Here is a 22,649-nt window from a genome sequence, read left to right as displayed (position 1 = left end):
AGGTGTTCCCGTAAAAAACTTGGTCCTGCAGGAGAAGCTGCATACTTGGGTTAAAGCAAATATATTATATTAACAATATGATCCACTCATTCGCTTAGCTGACGAACCAAATTTTTAGCGATGAAAGCACCTCTGTGGCCAAAAAGGCTACCAATGTATTTGTTTATCGTCACGAGGGGCAAACCAAATGAAAATTTGATTAATATTTAAAATGGATGTAATTCAGCATATTATTTTATTTGATAACAACAGTGACATGTCAGACAAATTTTAAAGTAATATACACAATGTAATTAATGAAAATAATGTGACTCTTACTTTTGTAATAAGTGCTATATTCGCACCCCTCGATTGTAATTGAATGATTGTTGCTGACCTTTTTCAACGCTAGATGGTGCGTGAAGCAATATTTTGCGGGTCGCCATTGCAATATTTGGAAAAGGCATGAATGGATCATATTGTTAATATGATATATTTGGTTAAAGGGTAACGACCGGATAAATTACTCTCCCTCCATATTTCGCCAATTAGTGTAAGGATCCACAAGATTACAACGAAAACTGATTTTATATCTCAATAAACATGCAGTGATCTATCTACAACTCGATATTGAAGGGACCATCGAGTTATAGAATTATCGAGAAATAGAATAACAATCCCATACAAAATTGCTATCACATGAAATTAATTCTAACTATGGTTTTATATAGAGCTTCCAATTCCCGGTAAATATTTATTTGATATCCCGGGATCCCGGGAAGTAAATAAAGATAGTAAATTGTTTTAATATTCATATATTTCTAATTTATTTTCACGATGTTCTGAAATGTATGTTTCATCGCCTTCGAAGAATGATTAAAAAAGGTGATTTCATCAATACTAGGGACACCAGATTTAATGACATATCTTCATTTTGAAGACATTTAAAATTCTGTGAAGGTTTTTTTTTCATGCAGACATTTTGAAGACATTTAATGATATGTGAAGTTGTTTCAAGACATGCGGAAGTTGAAGCAGACTTCCGATGGATTTTTTTTTTAATTTTAAGCTGGCATATGAAGATTTTTGTTAAATAAATGAAGTTTTTGATTTCATATTTTAAGCTTCTTCCTGAATATGTTGAATATGAATAATGTAACCAAAATCGGATATTTCAGAATAAAAATTGATCCAGTTAAGTATTCACAGGACTTCACTGAAATATTCAATAAGCTGTAGATCTTTTGAAAACTTCCTGATCAACGTTCAGTTTTGGGAGAATATCTTCACAATAATACTTGATCAACCTGAAGCCTTGAAAAATATCCAGAGGACTTTATTGAAATCTTCGATCAGCTGAAGATCTTTTAAGTACTTCCTAACCGATCTGCCATCTTGAGAGAACCAAATGAGATTTCCTGATCAACCTGAATTTACTAATATCTGACCAACCAGTAATCTTGAGAGACTATCTAGAGACGTTATTTGAATTTTACGAACAGTTAAATATTTTAAGAATAGATCGACCTGAAGTCTTGAAAAATATCCATAGGTCTTTAAATCTCCGACCAGCTGTACATCCTTTAAATACTCTCTCATCAAACTTCCGTCTTGGAAGGATGTCTATAAGACGTTGTTTGATTTTTTGAACAGTTGCAGATCTTCAAAACATTGCTCGATTAAGTTGGAAAGTCTTGAATAATATCCAGAGATATCATCGCAACGGCGCCGGTGGTGTAGTGGTAAGCGTGACTACCTCTCACCCCAGCAGGCCTGGGTTCAATTCCAGTCGGTGCCGCCGGGATGTTCTGAGGCATAACATCTCTGATCACGCCTTCCTTCGGATGGGAAGTAAAGCCGTTGGTCCCCGGTTCATGAGTTAATGGGTCGATAGGTAGGGTTCCGGTGTGGGAGCTGCCTTCCATTGGCATTGGTGCTCAGCACGGAAAACAAGATCGACGGAAAAAACAAACCAAAGGAAAAAAAAGAGATATCATCGCAAATCCGTGAATATCAGTTATACGCAGATTTCTGTACTTTCAAGAAATTTCTTGAACTTAAACTCAGTTCCAAGAACCCAAAGCCTATTTAAAGTTCCCTGAATATGTAGAATATTTGACGAAAACCTTGGATTTTCCGTCAATTTCCTCGAAGTTCCCAGTACTTCAAATAATTTGCTTTAGCTTACATCTTTTAATTTTTCGATAGGTACAACTGAATTTCTGCCCAGCTTGCTGAACTTGTTCGAATTTCAAATAATTCATGCGGTGTCCCGTAATCATCGTCCACGAAGTTGTTTAACATTCTACGAAGTATCCTGAAGATCTATGATGGTCCCTAAACTCTTAGGAAGTTTCACGAACTTCTAAGAAGTTCCAAGAACTTCTATAAAGTTCCAAGAACTTCTATGAAGTTCTCTGAAATCAAATGAATGTCTCTTGCCATCTAAGATGTTCCCTAATGTGACGTGATGTTATGTTTGTCAGCCAAATTTCACAATAGTCCGTGCAGATCATGATGATCAAGGTGGATGATTTCTCTCATGAATGTATTTGTAAAAACTATAGATGGAAAACGGTGACATATAGAAGTTTCTCCAGAAGGAGTAAGCATTTTACAAGATTCCGCTCGCTAATCTAAGGAAGGACTCTAAAAACTGCAAATACTGAGTTTTTTCATCAGTTGAGACTAGTACTACGTACTTCCAACCATCTTAACAATACATTTCAATGGTTTTTCGATCAACTATGAATGATGGACATCTCACAACGCTCAACCTGATGTTCGTCAAAATGTTCACGGTTTGTTTCACTGCTAGATCGTGTTTCCGGAGTGATTTGAGATTTGGGCGTAATTACATTTGTAAACAAACACGTCAATCACTGATTTCTCGCGAATTAATCTCAATCTTGAAAACTAATAACGCTATGAGGTTAATCTCTTACTTCTCGTGAATTGAAGGGATTATTATCGCACACATTTTTTTCAGGAATTCCATAAATGCTAAAAACTCGTCTAAACACATCACATTCTGTCCGTGCTGACTTCCCTCTTGTTTCTACAACGTGAATCCATTTTGAGAAATAATCGGCTATCAACAAGAAACTTTTTCCTCCAAAATCGAAAAAATCACTGCTCACTTTTTGAAAACTGCGTAGCGGAACATCGTGGGGAAGTAACGGTTCTTTCACATTTGAATTCTGAAACTTTTCACAGACAGCACACTTCGAAACACATTGTTCAATATCCTGATTCATCCGTGGCCAGTAGAATATTGTTGCAGCACGCTTTTTGGTTTTGGTTATTCCTCCGTGAGTTTCATGCAGCAAATCTAGCATCTGAGACCTCAAACTATAAGGCACAAAAATCCTTTCCTCATTGAATATGATTCCGTTGTCTTCGTAAAGCTGGTCTTTAAACCTCCAATAGTATCGTAGCTCCTCAGGTAATTTGGACCGATCATTAGGCCAACCTTCCAAATATAGCTGCTTTAGCCTAGGCAGAATTGGATCCTTGCTGGTTTCATTTTGAAATTCTGCGATCCTGTCCTCGGAAACGTTAATGGTATGAACGACGTAGTCCAAACTGGAGGATTTCGGTTCTTCCGAGCTCACGAATGCTCTGGAAAGAAAATCTGCCAAATACATGTACATTCCTGGGACATAACATAACTTAAGATTGTACATGGATAACTTCATTTTGATTCGTTGAAGTCTCGATGCATGAATAAAGCAACCAACGGTTTATGATCCGTCTGCACGTTAACATCTCGACCATAGATGTATTGATGATACTTCTTACATGCAAACAATATCGCCAGGAAATCTTTCTCCACCTGCCCATAGTTCTGCTCACTCGGTGAGAAGCTTCTCGAACTGTATGCTACCGGTTTTCCTTCCTGCGTTAAACACGCACCCAATCCACATTTGGATGCATCAGCCTGGATAGTCACTTCCTTCTCAGCATCGAAAATGCTCAGAACTGGTGCCTTGGTTATCAAATCTTTTATTCGGTTAACCGCTTCTGTATGGATAGGCAGTAGAGTGATGCAAAATTTGAAATTTTTGCTCCACAATACTTAAACGATTCCAAATCGGATCCTGACTAACCTCTCAAAATTTGAACCCATTTGGTGAGAAACTGAGATGGCACAAACCATTTGAAGTTTGTATGGGAATTACTATGGTAAAACCAAGATTTTTGGTCATGCCTATCTAATAATTCACCATATCGGTCTGCTTCAAAAACTTTCAACTGTACTTATAGGAAATTTTCCCAGCTACAACTTTTTCCAAAACCACTTTTTGATTAAATGCAAGGATCGATAGTTATTAATGGTTCCATGCACTGATGTCTTATGATCATGCTCAATCAACTGCTCAGCAGGCAACATTGGTGTTTCTGGGGCGTTGAACAGGACACAAAAATCATGGCTACTATGTCACACTGCAAAATACAGTGTTGCCTGCAGAGCAGCTGCTTGATCATGTCATAAGTTTACCAATCTCTTAAATAATTAATAAGTTTTTCCTGTCTCATTTTACATAGAAACAATCTTGAGCAAAGTTGTAGCTGAGAAAATTTTCTATACGAATGGCTATCGAACTGTTTCGCATCTCAATATGGGAAAAGACTAGAAGGCAATGAACAAAAAGTTGAGATTTCCCATAGTAATTTACATGTAAACTTCAAATGGCTTGTGCGAAGTCTGTTTCTAACCAAATGAGTTGTAACTTTGGAGGCTAATCAGGACCCGATTTGAAACCATTTAAGCACTGTGGAGCTAAAAAGTCAAATTTTGCATCAGTCTAATAGGCAGCCACTGGAAAACTGTATCCTTCTTAAGTAATTCTCTCAATGGTGTCGTGACTTCAGACAAACGTCGAAGAAAATTTCGAAGGTAATTTATTGAGCCGAGAAAACGTTGAGGCGCCTTCACATTCCTAGGTGTTTCAATCTCCGCAATTGCCTTTGTGCGTTCTGGATCGGGCTCCATTCCGTTCTTCGAAAAAATATGCCCCACGTATTTCACCTTCTGTACTCTCAGCTGAATTTTCGCAGCATTAAATTTGGCGTTCACCTCAGCAGCCCTCCGTAACACTGCGCGAAGACGTCGATCATGCTCCTCGCGTGTCCTCCCCGTGATCAAAATATCGTCGATATAAATAATCACTCCGTCGATATCACCGAAAAAATATTCATTCCACTTTTGGAACATTTCTGCTGAAACACTCAATCCAAACTGCAGCCTCAAGAATTTGAAAATTCCAAACGGGAACAAATATCACTAGATGCGTCATCCAGCTCAAGATGATAAAATCCGTCCTTGAGATCCAGCACAGTGTAAAACTCAGCACCACACAACGTCGACGCAAGACCCTCCAAAGTTGGAATTTGGTAGAAATCCCTTCTAAGAGCTGCATTCAATTCCGAGGGATCAAGGCACACTCTTATCGATCCATTTGGTTTCTCCACAATGGTCATGTGGTGGACCCACCCCGTCGGATTTTCCACTTTACGAATGATTCGTTCCTGCTGCATATCCTGTTGTTTCATCTTTAGCTTCCCTTTCAGTGCTAATGCTATTCGCCGAGGTGGGTGCTGAACCGGAACTGCATTGGGTTTAACTGATAGGTGACATTGGCGAGTAAATTTTCCAACTCCTTCAAATACGGTTCCATACTTCAGAACAAGATCATTGGTGGTTTCATATTCTATCGTGTCAATGCTTGGTGTGCATCGTTTTATTAATCCAAGCTGCACACATGTTGTGAGGCCCAGAATCGGCTGTTTACTTACATCTGTAATCCAGAATTCATCAATTAGTGTTTGACCATTATAAACAAATTTCAAATCTACTATAGCTTTTGGTCTATACAATTGGCCTCCATAGGTACGAAACGACAACAAAGGTTTTGTCTGAACATTTACTCGCATCTTTTCAAAAATATCACAAGGAATAAAATTAACATCTGACCCACAATCAAGCTTAAAATCTAACATCATATTTTCAACCTGTAATTTAGTAAACCAACGTTCTTTCTTGATATTTACCAAGTTTACAGGTGGTAATTCTCTAACCACTGAGCTGACTACGACGTCATCTGATTTTCCGGGTTCATCGGCCCAGCCTCGTGATGTGGAATTTGACGAGCCTCCGGGATTCATCATGCATATTTCTTGATTCTGCATCGCACTACTCCTACAAGCCCGTTCAAAATGATGCATCCTACTGCATCTCGTACATTGCTGACCAAATGCTGAATCAAACAATAGGTGCATTGTACCAGGTTTCTACCACTTTGGGTTCCTCCAAACGATCCCCGATTATTTCGTAATGAGCCCCGTGTTGACACTATTCTGTTGACAGCTTCTACAGCAACATTGTTTGCCGCTCCGAAGTTTATGTTCTTTAACTGTTTACTTTTCGTTTCATCCAATCTTGCGGCTTCAATAGTGTCCTGCAAAGACACATCCTTTGAACAATCCTTCGTGATCAGCTTATCCCGCAATTCCTTTCTTTGGCATCCAAAAATGATACGATCTCTTATCATTTTATCTGGTTCGAGAGAGTTACAATCTTTCACCAGCGTTCGCAAATCTGTCAAAAAGTGCTCGAATGGTTCATCTTCTCTTTGTGAGCGTATACGTGATCATATACAACAGTATTGATTCAGGTCCATATCGCAAATCATCCAAAACGCTAATGTAAATAATTCTATCGAACATCATTTGCAGATCTCAGCTGACAAACGAGGTGGAAACATATTGCCTACAATTCCATATCAGTTCCATATGGAAAAAGTAGGCATTGAGAAAATGGCAGTTTAAGTTAAGAAGTGAAAGTTTCATGTAAATGTTTAAAAAATCATAATAGGCTAATCGATCAAACCATGACTGCTACCGAGTAAACAGACGATCGCGTGACACACATCGAGAGTAACCTGCTTCTGTTGACAGCCGATTGAACACGCTGATTGCCAGAACTTTACTGAAGTTGCCTAACCGTCAGTTGTGTTACGTATCATCGGCAGTTCTGAGACTTATTATCACTGATTATCAGGGTGACGCCATTAACCGCACGACCACGAAGCCCAGATGTTTAAAAAATTAAGGAAAGTCTGGAAAACATAATGGAAGTTTAGGGAGTTCAAGAGAAATGTCACGGAACTGCACAAAAAGTCAGGAAGCTTAGAGATCCTCAGGACAATTTTATTAATTTCATGATAATGCCAGGAACATAATCAGCAGGGTAGCGAGTAATCCAGAAAATATATGAGAGCTTCTACGTGGTCCACTAAAAATGTAGAATCATCAAAGAAATACCGATGATTGCGGAGAAGTTTCATAAAAGGATATAATAAGGAAGCTTTTGTTATTTTTCGGGCACTCAGAGGAATTTTAAGAAATTCAAGACGGCTCCATCAGCATCATGGAAACTACATGAACTTTTGAGAAGTTGTGGGAACTTCTGGAATATAAAAAAGAAACATTATGGAATTCCAAAGAGAAAAATTATGAAAACTTTAAAGGTGTTCCAACAACTCCAGCGAATATCTTAAGGTACGTCACAATAACTATAGGATCGCTCAGTCTTTCGGGTAAGTTTAACGATCTGTGAAGGTTAGTTACGACAAATTCAGGGCAGCACCATAAATATCAGCAAAATTTTGAAATTTTTTGAGAAATTTCAAGAATTTCAGGAATTTTACGAAAAAGAATACCTAGAAATTTTCGAACATTTTAGACATACTTTGGGAAATTCGGAAGATCGGTGATTTTAAGGGAAACTTTAATATGTTTAAGACATTTTTATTAATTTGAGGACAGTCCTAGTTTCTAAAAAAATATAATAACTTCAGGGTAGCTTCGATAACATCGTGAATATCAAAAACAAGGAAAATAGACTTCAATAAAATTGTAGGAATATTACAGCATTTCGAAAAAAAACGTAGGGAATTTTCGAAAACTCTAGCAAAGTTCCAGGAGATTCCGTATCGAGCGCTGAGCCAGTTAACAGCGTCCTGGTCTCTTCATACGACACTCGTTTTTTTACCGCGTTTCCATCGCTCTCGTGTTAAAAAAAGTGTTCAGGTGAATCGCGCACGGTTTTCGGAAGCAGCTATCGTAAGCTGAGTCTTACGTATAGACTGTCCATCTTTAACCCAGTGATTGATCATCATAAAATCATCACCATCATCATCGCACCATCTCCGTCAATAGCAGCAATAGTAGCAGCAGCAAACGGAATACCTAGCTGCACCGGCTGATAGGTTGTTTACACAACCGGCACAAGTATAGTACAATACATTTTGCAAGTCCATTGCCTCCCTATTGTAGTTTTGTTTTGCCTCGTGGCGCGTGGCTCTGTCTCTCACCCCTGGTAAGGGAGTATGGTTCATAGTGAGACAACTTGTTGCAACTAGATATAAGTTTTTTTTTTGTTTCGATTTTTTTTTTTTTTCTTTTTGATTTGTTCGTACGTCGGGCAAAAAATTTAATTACTAGTAATTAAAATTAATTAATTAGTGAAGGTTTTTATTTTTTTCCTTCTTAAGCGGTTGCGCACCGCTTTTGCGCAACACTTATGGCATCTTCCGATGCCAACGTTGCGCGAACCAGGTATTACCAACCACTTTCGAAAGGACCATGGGTTGTCTTTTTTCGGCCTAAAAATAAACCCTTGAAAACTCTCGATATTTCGAGAGACTTGCTGCGTAAGTATCCGGGAATCTTGGTACATAAGGAGAGATTCAACAAACTGCGTGTAGAAGCACCGAATTATGATGTAGCAAATAAAATTGCTGATCACGAGTTGTTTAGTGTTGAGTACAACATCTACATCCCTTCTCGAGATGTGGAGATAGAAGGCGTGGTATCCGACGCGAGTCTGTCTGTCGAGGACTTGAAATGTGCCTCGGGTTGTTTTAAAAACAGAAAAGTCACAAGCGAGCTTGTAAAGATACTGGATGTTAGGCAACTGCATTCAGTGTCTTTACAAGATGGCAAGAAAGTTTATCAGCATTCAGACTCGTTTCGGGTGACTTTTGCTGGTTCAGTTCTCCCAAACTTTGTCAAAGTTGATGGTGCTTTTTTTCCGGTGCGGTTGTTTGTACAGAGGGTTTATAATTGTACCAACTGCAAAAGGCTGGGACACTCGGCCAGCCATGGCGGCAACAACACTCGTTGTGGCAAATGTGGTGAAAACCACAAAGAGGATTCTTGCCACAAAGAATCAGTAAAATGCGCTTACTGTGGCGAGAATCCTCACCCCTTGCAGGAGTGCCCGATGTACAAACAGCACTCCGATAAAGTGCAGCGTTCAATCTCTGGACGCTCCAAGCAGACATATGCTCAAATGTTGAAGGCTGCATCAGCCGTCCAAGATGCAAACCAATTTTCGGTTTTGTCAGCTGAAGAATCGGACTCTGACTCATCCGATGAAGGTGATTCTACGGTGGTACACGCACCTTCAAAAATAGACGGTTCCTCAAAAAGAAAATGCCCCTCCCCGAAAGTGCGCCGTAAGAAAACTAAAATCACCACCAGAAGATTGCCAAATTCCCAGGGTAATGGGGATGAAAAAACAAAACCGAAGGCTCCTGCTGATCCAATCCCTGGATGCAGCAAGAATTTTCCGACATTGCCCAACAAAGATAAAAGAAATAAAAAAGCTGCTCCTCAAACTTCTCAAAAGAAATCCAAGTCCGAACGAGGTTTGCTAGCTTTTTCGGACATTGTGGAATTCATATTAAACATGTTCAACATACAAGACCCTCTAAGAAGCTTAGTTTCTGCCTTGCTTCCAACGTTAGAATCATATCTTAAGCAATTGACTGTTTCATGGCCCCCCCTTGCATCAATCATATCTTTCGATGGATAATTCGTCGAACGAGGTTGAAGATATGATCACTGTGCTACAATGGAACTGCCGTAGTCTAGTGCCTAAACTAGACTCGTTCAAATTTTTACTTCACAATTCTGATTGTGATATATTCGCTCTCTGTGAAACATGGCTTTCTTCCGATAAAGAACTCAACTTCCACGATTTTAACATTATTCGCCTGGATAGAGACGATTCTTATGGAGGAGTACTTTTAGGGATCAAAAAGTGCTACCCTTTCTACAAAATTTCCCTTCCTGCTCTATCAGGCGTCGAAATCGTCGCTTGCCAAATAAATGTGAATAACAAAGACCTTTGCATAGCTTCAGTTTATGTTCCACCAAGAACCTCCATTAGCCGTAGTCAACTCTGGAATCTAGTTTCGATTCTTCCATCCCCAGTATTAATTCTAGGTGATATGAATTCCCATGGTACTGGGTGGGGCGATCTATACGATGACAATAGAGCGGCTATTTTTTACGATTTATGCGACGATTTCAACTTGACTATTTTGAACACTGGTGAAGCGACACGTATAGCAAAACCTCCAGCTCGAGAAAGCCGACTCGACCTATCTTTGTGTTCAAGATCGCTATCATTGGATTGTCAGTGGAAGGTTATCAATGATCCCCATGGTAGCGATCATTTGCCAATCATCATTTCAATTAAGTGTGCCCCTCACTCTGCAGAACCATCTCGTGTTCCATTTGATCTTACAAGGAACATAGATTGGCAGAAATATGCAACGGCGGTGACAATCGGTGCCGAATCAATAGATACACTTCCACCATTGGAAGAATATCGATTCCTCGCCGATTTGATATACAAAAGCTCACTGGAAGCACAAAAAAGAAAAGTTCCAAGTGCGCCCTTCAAAAGGAGACCAGCCACACCTGGATGGGACGAAGAATGCACAAAATTGTATTTAGAAAAATCTGATGCTTTCAAAGCTTTTCGTAGACACAAAACCTCCACATACTTCGAGGAATATTCAAAGCTTGAAACAAAGCTGAAACAAATAATCAAAGCAAAAAAACGCGGTTATTGGCGCAATTTCGTCGAGGGACTCTCACGAGAAACCTCAATGAACACCTTGTGGAGGGTGGCTCGCAACATGCGTAACCGCTCATCTTCTAATGAGAGTGAAGAATACTCCAACCGATGGATATTCGATTTCGCTAAAAAGGTCTGTCCGGACTCAGTTCCAGCACAACACATTCTTCGAGAAGCGTCTCCGAGCGGCAGCTCTCTGGATAGACCATTCACAATGCTGGAATTCTCTATGGCTCTTCTTTCATCAAACAACTCCTCACCGGGAAGCGATATGATTAAATTCAATCTTCTGAAAAATCTCCCAGACATCGCTAAAAGACGCTTGCTAGACTTATTCAATTCCTTACTAGAAAATAACATTGTACCGCCTGAATGGAGACAGGTCAAAGTAATAGCCATTCGAAAACCTGGCAAACCAGCGTCTGACCATAACTCATACCGTCCGATTGCAATGCTTTCGTGCATTAGGAAATTGTTGGAGAAAATGATCCTTCGGAGACTCGATCAGTGGGTCGAAGCAAATAACTTGCTATCAAATACACAGTTTGGGTTCCGCAAGAGCAAAGGAACAAACGATTGTCTAGCGCTGCTTTCCACAGATATTCAACTGGCCTTTGCACACAAGGAGCAATTGGCTTCAGTATTCTTGGACATTAAGGGGGCTTTTGATTCAGTTTCCATTGAAATTCTGTCAGACAATCTGCACAGATGTGGACTTTCTGGAATTTTAAATAATTTCTTGTACAATTTGTTGTCAGAAAAGCAAATGAACTTTTCCCTTGGACAACTGACAACTTCCAGAATTAGCTACATGGGCCTGCCCCAAGGCTCATGTCTCAGCCCTCTTCTTTATAACTTTTATGTCAAAGATATCGACAACTGTTTGGCAGAACAATGCACGCTTAGACAACTTGCAGATGACGGTGTGGTTTCCGTAAGAGGTCCACATGCCGTGGACTTGCAAGGACCATTGCAAAGTTCCTTAGATAACTTGTCGTCTTGGGCTAGGAATCTAGGGATCGATTTCTCGCCGCAGAAAACTGAACTGGTAGTGTTTACTCGAAAGCGGTACCCAGCCCAAATGCAGCTTAATCTTTTGGGCAGAAACATTACCCAATCATTGTCTTTCAAGTACCTTGGGGTCTGGTTTGATTCAAAGTGCACTTGGAATGCCCATATTACGTATTTGAAGCAAAAATGTCAGCAGAGGATCAACTTTCTCCGTTCAATTTGCGGCACATGGTGGGGTTCTCATCCGGGAGACCTCATAACGCTTTATAAAACAACTATTCTCTCTGTTCTAGAGTACGGCTCTTTCTGCTTTCTCTCGGCAAGAAAATGTCACCTAATAAAATTGGAACGAATTCAATATCGTTGTCTGCGTATTGCTCTAGGCTGTATGCACTCAACGCATAACATGAGTCTCGAGGTTCTGGCAGGAGTAACACCCCTCCAGAACCGTTTCTGGGAGCTCTCTCTCAGAATACTAATCAAATGCGGAGTGACGAACACACTTATAATTGCTAATTTTGAAGAAATTCTTGGGCTGAACACACAATCTCGATTTATGAGAATCTACCACCACTACATATCATCAGATATGTGTCTTCTTTGTTATACTCCAGACCGTGTTCACTTCACCAATCGCAGTTCCTCAATTGAATATGATCTGACCATGAAACAAGCAACTCATGGGATTCCCGATCAACTTCGACCTATTATTATTCCGCGTATTTTTACTGAAAAGTACCAACAAGTCAATTGCATGAAAAGATATTTTACAGACGGGTCTCGTCTCAGTGGATCCACTGGCTTCGGTGTCTTCAATGAAAACTCTAGCGCCTTCCGCAAACTCCAGGAACCTTGTTCCGTTTTTGTTGCTGAGCTGGCAGCAATCAACTTCGCATTGGGGATGATTTCCAACATGCCCGCAGACCATTACTTCATCTTCACGGATAGTCTCAGTTCGATTGAGGCTATTCGGTCGATGAAACAAGGTAGGCACTCATCTTATTTCCTTTCAAAGGTAAGGGAGCAGATGTGTGTGCTGGTCGAAAGATCATATATGATTACCTTTGTATGGGTCCCCTCACATTGCTCAATCCCAGGCAATGAGAAGGCGGACTCTCTCGCAAAGGTGGGCGCGCAGGAAGGCGAATTTTATGACAGGCAAATTTCACACGATGAATTTTACCATTTAGTGCGTCAGAGTACCCTTTCGAGTTGGCAAACCGATTGGGACAATGGAAATCTTGGACGGTGGTTACATTCAATTATTCCTAATGTTTCTTCGAGAGCGTGGTTTAAAGGCTTGGGCTTAAGTCGTGACTTCATTCGCGTGATGAGTAGACTTATGTCCAACCACTACTCGCTAGATGCTCATCTCAATAGAATAAACCTCGTGGACAGCAACATCTGTCGGTGTGGAAACGGTTACGATGACATCGATCATGCAGTTTGGCAATGTACGGATAATTACGCCGCCAGAGAGCGACTTTTGAATACCCTTGAGGCCCAAGGAAGACAACCCTATGTTCCTATCAGAGACGTGTTGGGAACTCGCGATATCTGCTATATGCAGTCGGTTTATGTATTTCTTCAAATGTCTAGTATAAGAATTTAATTCCTTTGTCTGTTGTCTCTCTTTATTAGTTTTTGTTTGTCTTGTCCCCCCGTCTCGATGAGTCTCATCGTCGCCCACTGGTCACCCACCATAGCCGGTCGAACTCCAGACGAAACTAGAACCGCACTACCATTCATACTGGCGACAACGCTCTGATGAGACAACGAAACCTTACCCCCAAGCTCCTCCCCTGATCCTATCCTTCGACAATGTACCTCTCTAACCTCGAGTAAGCCGCGAGTATTCGGCCCAACTCCTACTAGACATAGAATTAAGTGAATTTTGTTACAAACAAAGAACAATGAACTATCGGCTCCGTAAAGCTAACGCGATTGAGCCTTCCAAATAAACATACTGGTTAAAAAAAAAAAAAAAGTTCCAGGAAAGGTAAATGTATGACTTGTTTATGCTCATGTAAGATATTTCTGAGAACCCCTCCCTCCAATGTAAGAATATTTTTAACACCAGTTCTCCACCTGCTCTTATGCTTATGTTATTATTAGTTGGCCTATATGATATGATAACCCGAAATTTGCAAAATTTTAGTCTCATGCCTTTAAAAACTATCTCAATTAGATTGTTTTAAAATTATTGTAAACGTGTGCCCTGGGCACTGGTAAAACCTTGAGTTTGTTGGATTATTTAGGCTACCAGGTCCCAAGGATGGTCTAGATCTTTACCTCATTGGAAATATGCACACTAGTATTACCAGATCAGTGGTAATGTGGACCAAAAGTGTATTTAAAATAAGCGGGATTTGCTTTTTGTTCTGAACTGATTATTGATGATTAATTACAGCATTTGTAAAAAGTTAGAATGTTGCGTTTATTTTTTTTTTTTTGCTTTATTAGAGAGATTTTCAGCCTTGGTCTGGTTCATCTCTTAGAGCATTTAATTTTAAAGATTCAGGCTTTATGAATAATTGTTTCATTGTGGTTTTTTTTCTCTTACTGGCCACTGGTTTTGGAATTTATGGCTTGGTGGCAATTTTGCTTATATAAATTTCTAGAACAACCTACTTTCAAAAATGGTGTCGAAAATTGATCGAAAGTTGCCGAAGAAGCGATAGAGACCATCGAAGAACCAAGTATGCTGGTGGAACGAAAGCACCAACAGCTTCAAAGTTATGAGACGATATTTAGAAGTCGGTGTACCCTCAAGAATACCAACAATAACATTGTAATGTACATAATCACAAATGTACAATGTACACAGGTAGTTTCTTACCAAGTCCTCGGCAACGTGGCAGATAATCTTAGTTTCACGCACCCACTTGCAAATAGTAGATGTCGTCACACAACGTAAACAAAAAGATTGTCCTTCACTACTGTAATGGTATTTCTCCATGGGAAACCAACTTATTGTTTCACCATTTGTGGATGACAAACAACAGGCAAGAATGTTATATGAAAAGAGCGAATTTATGAGTTTCGTGGTGAAATGAAATAAATCCAAACGAATTGAAACCGATTGATGGAGGTTAATTTTTTATATAATCAAATGGAAATAAAAATACATTGCAGTCTTTTATTTTATTTTGTTCTTTAATATAATCAGGCTTCAGATTATTATTTTTTTTTATTAAAGTTGTGCGATGAAGGCTTGCCATGAGCCGTATAAATAAAAAGAGTATACTTTCCCGTATTTCTATGTTCTTGTGCTCTTGTCTGTGTTAATCACCAAAAAAATCAACGTTGGGATATTTTTCGAACGACTTGAAATAGCATCCTATAAGCATCTGCAGCATTCATCAACATGTTTTTTTTTGTCACTATCAGGACATACTTTGGAGCAGAATTTAGTAAACAATCATCGAAATATATTGATAAAATTGTGCATCGATTTCATTTAAAATTCCGGCTTGAGGAATATGCCAAAAACTTAGGAAGCAATAAGAATTCCATCCGCAAAAAAATACAAAATTGGTTTTATTTTGTGGTGAGCACAAACATTCTGTGAATCCATCTAAAATTGAAGAAATAAATAAAATTATATTATCTAAATTATTTAAGGGTCACACAAAAAATATTCATAATGAACTTCTAAAACGAATAAATTGTCTTCTTGAACTTCTAAAACGAATGATTGTCTTTTGTTACACACTTCCGTATCATTAATGTTATTCCTCACCAAACTTAAAGCCTCAAGAAACAGATGAGTCCACAAGTTCGTATGTTCTATTATTTAGTTTCACAGTTATGGGCACAGTGACAATGACTACTCAAATACCATGAAGAACATTGGAAAATTTAGTGATCATATAAGTGAAGTGGTTGTTAATCAGAATTTTAAAAATTGAAAATTTAGTCAAATTGAACAATATATCACATATTTAGCATAAATGCATTTAAGGCCTTAAGAGGTAGCTCTAAGGCCAGAAGGTCCCGAAGAAATGTGCTCAGCTTTTTGGCTCAACTATGGTACTTTCTTTGGTCCCAAGCTAATCGATGCACCCCTCGAAAGATAGGAAAATCCACGAACCCCTCATTTTATCTATCAAACTTTCATAGCAAATCAATACATATATAGTGTAGTCCTAGAATGGGGTACGTTACCAATTTAAAATCGTTAGTTTCCACCGGTTGCTAGTACGCTCTTACTTGCTGCAAAACCTTTCTTCTTTTTTCATCATCGACGATAATAGTAATATCATCGAAAACACCGAAAGTATTCTTGATAAATTCTCATTTGTTCCTATACATTCGATGACCATCATATAATTTCGTTTCACAAATCATATGTTTATAGCTTTTGGATCTGTACTGCTCAAATACATATGCTACACCAAATATTAAAAAAAAGTTTCATGAACCGATTATGTAGTGTGCATACTACTGAGAATCAAATTGACATTTATTGCCGGCATCACTCGAGTTCGTATGTCGCTAATGTTAAGTTTTATGTCGGACGTCGCGTATCCGTTTTGGTTGGCACGCGACAATAAGATGAATTTTATTTACTGTACATCATTTCCAGATTCGCCCTATTCAGATAACATTTCTGAAATTTGTGAGTTTGACAGAACCACGAGCACCAAATTTTCGGGGTCCACTTCTTACAAACTTTATTAATTTTATTGTATATATTTATATAATGTATTCGAACTAACCAATTTAAGTTTCATCCCCACCCACTTTTCCCCTGCGGCAGCTAATTCAGCTAAGATTTGTCGAAATGTTGCCCTAGCGGTGGCGTTCCTACACGTCGCCCTGTTGCACATTCGTGAATTACACAGAACTTGTTTAACCTGCTGCTAAAAATGCTGTGATGCCAACCCCCTGTCTACTGGTATAGCATTGATGTTGTCTAAACACACCAGAGACCTGGCCCTTGACCCCCTTCTTTACTACAAAATGAAAATTAAAATTTAATGAATTTTAAACGTGTGCATCTGTTGGACCCTATGAATTCAAATTGTCACCAAATTTACTTCAGAATTGTCCTTAATCATATATTTAGTTCTCACCAATTTCGTCTAAACGAAACGAAACGATACGAAATTTTCAATTTCCGGTAATAACAATTAGATTTTGCAAAACCATTTTAAGCATGTTCAGCTTGTTGCTTATTACAACCAGAACATAAATGTTTCGTGAAATTCCGTCTTATTGTACATACCCTTGCCATCTTCATTTGTAAGTATGGTAAAATGTATAAAAATTCACACATTGCTCAATATTACCCGCTGGGAAAACTATGCATAACAACTTTGTCAAAGACTGCAAATCGATTCAACTTCTGTGCAAAAAGTTAGTTACCATTCAGCAAACAGCATTTAGCGGAGCAACCCAAGCACAACCTCGCTGACCTCATGAATACCTGCTGGTAAATACGTGGAGCATTACTATACTTGACCAAATTTAAATTTAAATCCATAGGCCAACATTAGAGCCATTTCCCCTAATTAGGAATAGTAAGCTTTGTAAAATGTGCTCAAATCCACAATGTAGGTAGGTAGGTAGTAGGTAGAGAATAGCAGAACATATTTGATAACAACATAATTTATTTTCAGCTCTAAGTCAAAACTTCAACAGATCTACATTATCATAACTAACTGTTCTTAAATTATCTTCATGCATATGATATTTAATCCATTTATTTTACTTTACTGCAGCATAATCCTAACACTATTCTTTTTTGGTATCAGGCAGCAGCAAAAGATAAACCTGTTCTTAGCTTTATTACTGACTTATTTAAAAACATAATGATTGCCAGGAACGCCGACTGAGTGTATCCTATAGCCTAACTTTCAACTAAAAAAATCCTAAATTTCTGTGACATTTATGTTGAGTCGTAGAGTTCTCTGCATCTGTCTTAAGTAAATGTTGGCCTAACATTCCTTCCCCATCCCCACCATTTGGAAGAACGTGGCCAGGACAGCTCTAAGCTGCTGGAAGGAGAAACATCCTTTATCTAAGAGTTAGTGATTAATCCCAAATCTAAATCCTAAAACAGTGCCGGATAGAGGTGAGTCTTCTTCTTAACAGTAGTTTGGAGCTCGTACCATTTAAGAATTTGTGCAGCCTGTTCTAAGCTATGCTAAATTCACAATGAACACTAAGTTGAGGAGGTTACCAAATAATTTCACGAAGAAGATTTGAAATGTTGTAAGTAGTTAATAACAATATCTCCAAAACATTACAAATGAACCTGAAGCAAAACTTCAGAAGTTGTAAATGTGTCCATTGAACATAGGAAATACCGTTCTGAAAGATGAAAGTCGCAGCTTATCAATAATGGTGTACTGAGACCCACTGACTACCCTTTTCTCCAAGCAGTTTGCACCTTCCTGGGGCACACGTGTTCGAAACTGTCTCACGTTGATTCAGCAATGAAGAAGTCTCACAACTCAACAGTCGTCACCATCAGCACCATCATTCCGGCATCGACCGGCTGTTTCATATGATCCGACACTTGGTTGCGATTTACACCTCAAAACGTCGCTCCACCAACACCACAGTCACACCCTGGCCGCAGTTGACAAATTACATATGCGAAGTTACAAACGGATCCCGGCTGACGGTATGAAAGGCGATCGCTATTTAGCATTAAAATGGGGTGCCCTGTATGCCTTGTCTATAAACGGAGCGGACGGAAGGTAGGTCCGCTGATGACAAAAGAAGTTTCCAAACGACGACAGCGTGTAACTGGGGAAGCTACTTTACAATGGAGCGTATTCTTTTCTTATGTGACGGCCGTGCAAGTGTTGACTGCGTTTGAAGAATACTATTTATCGGCATGGCTGACCCCGTCTAGGAATAGGTTATTTCTCGTAGGAAAATTATTTACCTTCAAACATTGGGAAGGATTTAGATTGCTGTGAAACGAGGGAACCAACAAGGTATTGATAGAATTTTACTTGGAATATATAAATTTCACATTCATTTGGTTAAAAGGGTACCATATTGGCTTTGCTGGAATTTTACCGAAGGTTAGGGTGGACCCGATATATTAAGATTTGTGTCAACATTAATAGTTACCTTGTGGAGCGTCTTACAATCATAAAGCACCTTCATCGTTTCCTTTGCTTCCAGTTATATGGAAAGAAGTGCGATATGTATAATAAACAGTATTTTATTCATATCAACTGACTGCCTACAACGACGACTGGATTGATGAATCGCGCGGGCTTTCTTGAAAGGGGAGCGAGTTGTGGTGTAAGCACAGCTGGCCGGAAGGATTGATGGAAGACATGGGTGGTGAGAATGAGATGGATATCCAAGTGACCCCTTTCCAATTCACTATTGGTAGGAGTGAACGAGTTTAGGGATTGCGCAATTTGGTAGGGTACGGCAAGATTTCGTCATCAACTTAATTTGTGTTTCGATTCTTAAATCAGTTTAACGTCAATTTCTCTCATGTCAGTCAGTAATTATTTAAAACTTAATAGGGTAAAAGACAGCTTCGTCAAAATCTTTACTTTTTATCGTCAGGGAGGAGTGATTAACCCATTGTCTATATCTTGAGGTCAATATGACCCCAGGCAAATTTTGCAATCTTGATTATTCATCAAAACGATTTTTACTCTGACATTTTTGCATGTTAAAGTCTTCTAGATATGCTTGCCTCTTAATTGAGACATATCTCGAATTTTCGGGTTTCTTCCGTTCTGGAGGATTTTTGCAATGAACTTAGCTTTTGTTTAGATGTACCAAAAATAAAGTAAATTAATTAATTAATTAATTATGAATGTTTATAGATATTTATTTGTTTGTTTGAATATTTATTAATTCATTGTTTTATTAAATTATTATTTTTTTTATTTATTTATTTTATCATTTTTTTATTTATTTATTCATTCATTTATTGAAATAATAAATATACATGAAAAAAAATCAATAAATAAATAAATCAATCATTCAATTGATACAAAATAAGATAATTAATAAATAAATAAATAAATAAATCTATAAATCAATAAAAAATAAAAAAAAATAAGTATATCAATAAATAAATAAATAAATAAATTAGTAAATAAATCAATAAATAAATTTATCAATTAATTAAAGAACACACAAATAAACAAATTCATAAATTAAATACAAAGAAATAAATTAATTAATTAAAATATTAATTAGCTGATTAATTGGTTAAAAAACAAATAAATAAGAAAGTAAATAAATAAAATATCATGCTTAACATAGCAGAGCAGAGCACTAGTAAGTACTTTGAGAAGCACTAGAAGATCTTCTTTGAGTAGGTCTCCTGCCGCATGGCATCCGAATATGACCCAAAACATCTTTCAAATTATGAGGCCTCAGGAGTTGGCTCAAACTATGAGTCCCTAAGCGAATACCCATACCTGTGAAAGATGCCCATAACACTAATAGACGTATTTTTATGCTGTCTGGAATATCCAAGCAACCATGGGCACTATATTTCGCCTTTTTCGCTATATACAGCTGAGCAACGGCTTTACCAATGTCTGTAAGTTCTGGTGAGGCCCATGTAAGACAGAAAGGGACACTTATTTGGCTTATTGGTAACATGGGCAGTAGACTGATACAAAATTTTAAATTTCCGCTCCACAGTGCTCAAACGGTTCCAAATTGGGCCTTTAGCCTCCCCAAATTTGAACTCATTTAGTAAGAAACTGACTTGGCACAAACCATTTGAAGTTTATATGGGAATTACTATGAATTACTCAAAATTAACCCGTTCACTCTACTTTGGAAAATGAAAGCTGCACTTGTTGAAATTTTTTTCAGCTACAACTTTGTTCAAGACCAATTTTCGATCAAATGTAGGGAACAAAAATTATTCAAGTCACTGATGTCTTATGATTATGCTCAATCAACTGTTCAGCAGGCAACATTGGTGTTTATGGCGCGTAGAATTGATGATAAAAATTATGGCTACTATGTCACACTGACGAATACAGTGTTGCCCACAATACAGTTGCATAATCTTGCCATGAGATTGTTAACCTCTTAAACAATTCATAATTATTTAATTTGACTTTTGGCTGAAAAACAATTCTCTTCAAAGTTGTAGCTGATAAAAATTCCCATAAGAATAGCAGTAGAATTTGTTAACAGTACAATATGTAAAAAGACTAGAGTTCAATGAACAACAATTTGTGTTTTCCCATAGTAATTTCCATATAAACTTCAAAAGGTTTGTGCCAAGTCAGTTTCGTATCAAAAGAGTTTAAACTTTCGGAGGCTCATCAGGACCCGATTTGAAACCATTTGAACACAGTGGAGCGAAAATTTCAAATTTTATATCAGTCTAATGGGCAGACTCATGTTAGTTCTGGATTTTACTATTTCTAGGCAGCTTTATCCCGCATTATTCCAGAAATTGATCGATAAAAATGTCTTTATTGGACCCATAAAGTCTCCAGACAAAACCTATTATGCCTCCTAATAATTTGTCCATTAGGGACCTATGTCTTTAGACCTCCGGAGTTCCTGTGAGGTATTTTAAATTGTGCCTCCACATCGGTAAAGTTAAATAAGTTAACTAACATAATGCTTTTGACAGCTTCTTCCGACAAACAACCCTCCTTGGCAAGCCCTCTTCAACTTCATCCTTACCAACGTTACTTCGTCCTATGCGTCAAACCATTTTCTTGCTGTTCCTGTCAACCTCGAGTGCGCGTAGGGTAAACAACATCGCGGTTACCACACTGGGAAAAAAATTTCGATCATCTGACCACCCCCCAAACGCGATTAGAGGCATATTTACGGAGATAAATCTATTTAAAGGTTTGGGAAATCCACCAGCCGTCAAGTTAAGAATTCTGAAATATTTCATACTGGGAAATCCGGATATAAAAATTTCGCGATAAGAGGCATATATACGGAGATAAATCGATTTAAAGGTTTGGGAAATCCATCAGCCGCCAAGTAAAGAATTTTAAAATATTTTACACAATTCTGACCATCTGAACACCCCCCAAATCACGATTAGAGGCATATTTACGGAGATAAATCGATTTAAAGGTTTGGGAAATCCACCAGCCGACAAGTGAAGAATTTTAAAATATTTTGTACTGGGAAATGCGGGTATAAAAATTTTGACCATCTGAACACCCCCCAAATCGCGATTAGAGGCATATTTAAGGAGATAAATCGATTTAAAGGTTTGGGAAATCCACCTACCGACAAGTAAAGAATTTTGAAATATTTTATACTGAGAAATACGGGTACAAACATCGATTTAAAGGTTTGGGAAATCCACCAGCCGATAAGTAAACAATTTTGAAATATTTTATACTGGGAAATCCGGGTATGATAATTTCGACCATCTGAACACCCCCCAAATCGCGATTATAAGCATATTTCGGAGATAAAACGATTTAAAGGTTTGGGAAATCCACCAGCTGACAAGTAAATAATTTTGAAATATTTTTTTCTGGGAAATCCGGGTATAAAATTTCGACCATCTGAACACCCCCCAAATCGCGATTAGAGGCATATTTACGGAGATAAATCGATTTAAAGGTTTGGGAAATTCACCAGCCGACAAGTAAATAATTTTGAATTATTTTTTTCTGGGAAATACGGGTATAAAAATTTCGACCATCTGAACACCCCCCAAATTGCGATTAGAGGCATATTTACAGAGATAAATCGATTTAAAGGTTTGGGAAATCCACTAGCCGAC

The sequence above is a fragment of the Ochlerotatus camptorhynchus genome, unplaced genomic scaffold (genome assembly GCF_037179485.1).
Source record: "Ochlerotatus camptorhynchus isolate MF236.1 unplaced genomic scaffold, CSIRO-AGI_Acam_v1.1 ptg000014l, whole genome shotgun sequence".
NCBI classification, from domain to species: domain Eukaryota; kingdom Metazoa; phylum Arthropoda; class Insecta; order Diptera; family Culicidae; genus Ochlerotatus; species Ochlerotatus camptorhynchus.
The sequence above is the reverse complement of the archived record's forward strand: the minus strand, read 5'-3'. Positions refer to the sequence as shown.